This window comes from Equus caballus, chromosome 1 (genome assembly GCF_041296265.1).
Source record: "Equus caballus isolate H_3958 breed thoroughbred chromosome 1, TB-T2T, whole genome shotgun sequence".
NCBI classification, from domain to species: Eukaryota; Metazoa; Chordata; class Mammalia; order Perissodactyla; family Equidae; genus Equus; species Equus caballus.
In genome coordinates this window covers 166254950-166260692 of record NC_091684.1, presented here as the reverse complement: position 1 = coordinate 166260692, position 5743 = coordinate 166254950, and the positions used below count along the sequence as shown (strand labels likewise).

At 40.4% G+C, this 5743-nt stretch overlaps 1 long non-coding RNA gene across 1 annotated transcript; it reads left to right on the top strand.

The window, feature by feature from the left end:
* Nucleotides 1–259: 259 nt before the first annotated feature.
* On the top strand, nucleotides 260–5390 carry LOC138924942 (uncharacterized). Its single transcript, XR_011440360.1, has 2 exons — nucleotides 260–794; nucleotides 4993–5390. It is a non-coding gene; the product is annotated as an uncharacterized lncRNA (long non-coding RNA).
* Nucleotides 5391–5743: the final 353 nt, after the last annotated feature.

The window sequence follows — 5743 nt, the reverse complement described above, 5'->3', positions numbered from 1 at the left end:
GGCCCGCTCCTCTTTTCAAAATCAGGACCTCTGAGGGTGGCCAGGAGCTGCCTGTTCAGACCGCGAAGGGTGTGGAGGGCAAACCCAAGAAACATGAAAAGAAAGATGAGTTCTAGTTGCTCCTTCAAAGCCTTATTTTTGGAGCAAAAATACTGTTTAAAGCGTATTTTAATAACCTGGCCTGCGCTTGAGACAATATATTCGGGGAAATGTAGTAGACACCTCATTCTCATTTTTTCAGAACTTGGCTGAAACTGAAGACCCTCTTCCGGAGAAACCGGTTCTACAGAACGCGAAGTGAGACAACTTAAGTCGGGATTCACAAACGCTCATTTTAGTAACCCCAACCCAGGGCCTCTAATGGAAACTTCGACTATGGGAGCTGGTCCGTACTTGGGGGACTGATGGTGACGCTCAAATCTGATCGCATACTTAACTACAACAAAGAGGACCTGTCATGAGAGAGTAGAGTGCGGGAGAAATACGAAGTCCGCAGGAGGCAGCAGCTGCAGAAGCGTCATTTGGTGGGATTTGAAGTTAGGAGATCCGGGAGGAGGCCGGCTCCGCGCCCACACATTGCCGAAACCTTGGTTAGCTTGTTGACAAACAGGACTGCACATCCTCAGCTCGTGTCCTCAAGCTGTTTTTCTATTCTCAAACATCAGCGATCCCGTCGGGGTGTTCTCTGTTTTCTGGGATGTAATTCATTTAGAGCAGGAGACTTGGATTCAATTTAAATACAGACAACCTACCACACTTTTACTACCACCTTGCCTCGTGCCCACGTCTACTTAGTAAGTAGTAGGGACAGAACTTTATCTGCCTTATCCTCTGTTGTATCCCCAATTGCCTAACACTGCCGGGGGCTAAATGAATTTTTGCCTAATGAACAAATTTGAGTAGGGAATGTTTTCTTAGAATCATTTTGCTCTCTTTGGAGTTCAAGTCCTTCCCAATCTAAAGAAGATTCTCTGAAGAAATGGGAAAAAATGGGAGTTAAGGGTGTTGCTTTACTTTAACAATTGTTTATTGCGCGTCTGCTATGTACTGTGGTATAGGATGTTGAGCAAAATCTGCAACAGCTTCGGCCCTCGAAGTGGGGGAGAATATGAATCAAGTGGTTACATTAATGGTGCATGCATATAAACTGAAAGAAGTGCACTAAGGAAAGAAATATGATTCTATGTTATGGTAGAATAAAAGATCCTTGTTGAGGATGGGGAACAGAGTGTACCAATGATTTACTGATCTGAAGAATCAGTAGAAATTAACTTGGTAAAAAGTGAAAGTAGGGATGGACGGAGTGGGACCCCATTTAGGAGACAAAGGCACTGCAGAAAAGCCATCGTTTAACAGGAACTGGTGTGTCAGAGACTAAACCAAACCATTCCTCCTCTTTTCTTCTTGCTTCAGACATAAAAAATTACTTCTATTGTCTTTAGCCTTCTCCCACCCCCAAACTTGACATTTTTTTGGATTTTAGATGTCTCAGATTTCCTTTTCTCAAAGACCCACGACTACTCTTGAATACTAAGTGCCTTTTTCTATCTATGTCCCAATCCTTTTTTAAAGCTAATCTCTTTGATTTTGTTTTTTGTCTCCTTTCTATTAAGATGAACATAGAGGTTCTTAAAAATATTAACATAATTATTTGCTTTATCCATATATATATACACACATATACGTATATAGAACAGAATAACAATATTGCTAACAAGACTGCTGAATAAAGTTTAAGTTTGTGCTTTTTTTTTTTTCTTCATATGCTATCCCATTAGGGATGTACAGACAAAATACTGTGATTTAAATGAATTAGACATTGTTCTTTGGTTATCTATGGATGCATCGAAGTTTATTTAACGAGGCCCCTATTGATGGATATGTAGCCTTTTTCCAGTCTTCTGCCATTACAAAAAGTTCCTTGTGCACACATAATATGCTTTTGCTAATGGATCTTTAGCACAGATTCCCACAAATGGAATCGCTAAATCACAGGGTAAAAGAGCATGTTATTTTATTTAATATTACCAAGATCACCTTCACAGGAGTTGTGTGATTTTGTATTCACAGTAGCAATGTATCAGGGTTCCTGTTTCCCCTTAGTCTCTCCAATAGAGTGGATTGTCAAACTCCTAGATTTTTGCTAACTTGATAGTTGGGAAATGGTATCTCATGGAGCATCTTTTCGAATGGTGCATGAATACAGCAAAGCACGATGAGTCTGTTAAGGAATGTGGGAGACATACAGCTACGAAGTGAAAGGGGAAAAGCAAGGCACAAAAGAATGTGTGTAGTGTGCTACTTTGTGTATTAGGGGTGTTAGAAATATGTACACAAACAGACACTTGCTTTTATTTTTAAAAATAACAATGAAAAGGTACACCAAAGTGTAATAAAAATGGTAACCAATAGGGAGAGATCAAGGATGGGGTAGGGGGTAGATAGGAATGGAATTAGACCTCTGAATATATCTTGTTTTATAGTTTGACCATGGAACCGTGGTTAACATGTTTAAAATACAAAATAAAATTTAAAAGCAACCTCTAAAATGGAAAAGAAACTGAAATACATAAATTAACATTTTCACCAGTTGAAGGGCAATTTGCATTTCTTTTTACTTGAATTGTCCATCTTTTGCCTATTTTCCATTGGGATGGCCTTATTTTTTAAAAAAATTTTAGAAACTTTGTACATATTAGCCCTATGTGATATAAGTTAAACTTTTTAAATGGCTTTCATGGAACTTTTTGCTTTGCCTTTTTTTGTTTGTTTAAATTGTAGTTGATAAATCTCTTTCCTTAATTCTCTGGATTCTGTCTTCAGAATGTTTTCTCCAGTCCCAGCTTACAAAGGAATTCACTGTTCTTTTTTTAAGTACTGGTATGGTTTTATTTTTTGTATTTAGGTCTCGGATCCATTTGGAATTCCAGTATGGAATAAAGAATGGATCCAATTTTATCTGTTTTCATCTGGCTGTCCAGCCCTAGATAGTTTTATTTTATCTCACTTCGGTGAACTCCCACACCTACCTCTAAAAGTAGCAAAGCACTACTACTGACGCCACTGTGGAATACCTTGCCTGCATAAAGGGAAATGATCTTTATGGAAACATTAGACTTTGATTATAGTTAGTACCACTAGGTGGCACACATCATTTTTCTTAGATGTTATCACCTTGCTCTCTTCTGTTAAATCCATCAATCAAGTAGCTACTGAAGTGCCTTCCTGAACCTTCTTCCTGCATCCCTGCTTGGAATGAGAAGACTTGTGTAGCCTTTCAAATCAGATCCAGTCTCCGTAAAGCCAAAATGCTTGTCCTTGAAATCACAGCTCCAAGACCTGACACATTGCACAGACACATGATTCCATTTATTAATAAAATGGAAACATTAGGGGAAACGTCTATGTTAAATTCGGACTTGACTAAGATAGAAAATAATACAAGGATTTCCTCAGGTCACTGGAGCTATCACCAGAGCAACGGTGCTTCACCAAGGTCCCCTTCCAGGGCTGAGGTGCTCACTCTCTCCCCACTTGCAGGAGTATTGGCTACAGATGGCTCACAGCCGAGTCCCCTCTGAGGACCGCTCTCATGGAAGGGAGCTCCCTCACCCCAGAAGATGCCTCCTCCCTGGGGCAGTCTGCAGTCTGCATGCCATGTCTGGTTGATGTCGGGGTGCATAAGCCTGGCCCCCTTGCCTCAGTTCAGGACAACTGAAGGGCCTCCCAGTTTCAGAGCTTCCTACAGGATGTGCTGAGACCTATGTGGCCACTGTATCACAGCTCAGCCTTTCCATTTGCCCAATCCTGCTTCCTTCACTCCTTTACTCATGTTATTCCAAGAGCTCACCCCAGCAAGCCTCCTGCGTGCAAATCTCCATCTCAGTGTCTGCTTTTCAGGCAGCCCAATTTAAGATACAGGATTAATGGTTTTCCCTAACCAATGCTCTCAACTAGAACCTTGCTATCAAAATGTGGTCCATGGGCCAGCAGCATTGGCATCACCTGGAAGCTAGTTAGGAGATAGATAACTCAGGCCTCCCTCCAGAACTACTGAACCAGAATCTGCATTTTTATAAGATTCCTAGGTGATTTGTCTGTACATTAAAGTTTAAGAAGCTCTGGTCTAGGCTCAAAAGACAATGGTCTCAGCTATTCTGGATTATTAGTTGGGAAAACCAAACAAAATATTTTGTTGTACTTTATAGTATGCAAATTAAACAAAAAGTGGAGAAATGTGATCATCTGGCGAGACAATTTTAGGTCTGCTAGTCTCTCAGGTCCCAAGGCTTTCTCTTGACCTTGAGGTTGCCTTGTATGGTGCTCTGACATCTGAAAGTGTAGTCCAGGATCTGTGCCAACTCTGAAACGACTGACAAAACATGTCAAATATAAAGTAATAGCCTTCTGAGACTTGTGAGTCATAGAGATCAACACGTATTTCTCTTTAGGAAGTAATTTCTGTTCTGGAGCAAGAAATTCAAGCTGCCGTTTTTTTTTTGGAAGGTAGGAAAAATGAGATGGTAAAAGATGATGATAGATAGACCAAAATGATTAAATAAAAACTATAAGTACATAAAGGCTTGAGAACTTTTTTGTGTCTTACAAAGCTAAGAAATGGACAGTTTAATAATGCCTTCAACCACAGTACAGGTTTGATTAGATAGATTATTGTGTACCAATTATGTGGGTGATATGTATTTACTGATTTGGAAGATGTCCAGGATACAATTTGAGAATAAGCAAGTCACAAAATTATATGTATGATTATTGTACTTTATACGTGTGTATGCAAAGAAAAAGGGAAAGACATTAACAGTGGTTATCTCTGGTAAGTTTTCAGGTGACTTTTACATTCTTCTTTGTGCTTTTCTGCTATTACCATCTGAATTTTTTATAATGAGTGTGTTGTGATGGGTTGAATTCTGTCCCCAAAAAAAGATATGTGGAAGTCCTAAGCTCCAGAATCTCAAAATGTGATCTCATTTGCAGATGTACTTAGTTATGATGAGGTCATACCAGAGTGGAGTGGGTCCTTAATCCAATATAGCTAGTATCCTTATAAGAAGAGGAGACACAGCCGCGTGAGGTGAGAACACCCTGCGATGATGGAGAAAGAGTCTGACGTGCTGTGTCTACAAGCCAAGAAACACCAAGCATTGATGGCACCACCAGAAGCTCGGAAGAGGAGAGGAATGGCTTGCCCCTACAGGTTTTAGAGACATCACAGCCCTGCCAACGCCTCAATTTCAGACTTCTGGTTTCCAGAATTGTGAGAGAATTAATTTCTGTTGTTTTAAACCACCCACCTTGCGGTACTTTGTTACAGTAGCCGTGGAAAACTAATACACGCGTGTTACCTTATAATCATTAAAAAGTAACGTCATTTCCATTTTGGAAATTAAATGGAGCTATAATCAACAAGAAGGAAGATGACGCTGGTTGGCCAGCACGAAGGTGACTTCTCCCACACAATGTTCCCTGACAGCTTCAGGCAGCGACACTAGAGCCCTCGTCAGGAGCAACTCCCGTTGAGTGATCTCTTTGCATGACTTACCTGTCTTCCTCTAGGTCTAAGTCTCTTGAGAAGGCAGGGGCCAAGTTCATGCTTCCTTCCCACAAAGTGTAGCCCAGAGCTTTGAATAAAGTTCCCAGTGAATGCTTTTCAAATGAATGAATGAAGAATTCCTATTAGCAAGGAAAGCTTTCAGCCACCACTCTTATAGAGCAGGGTAAACAAACA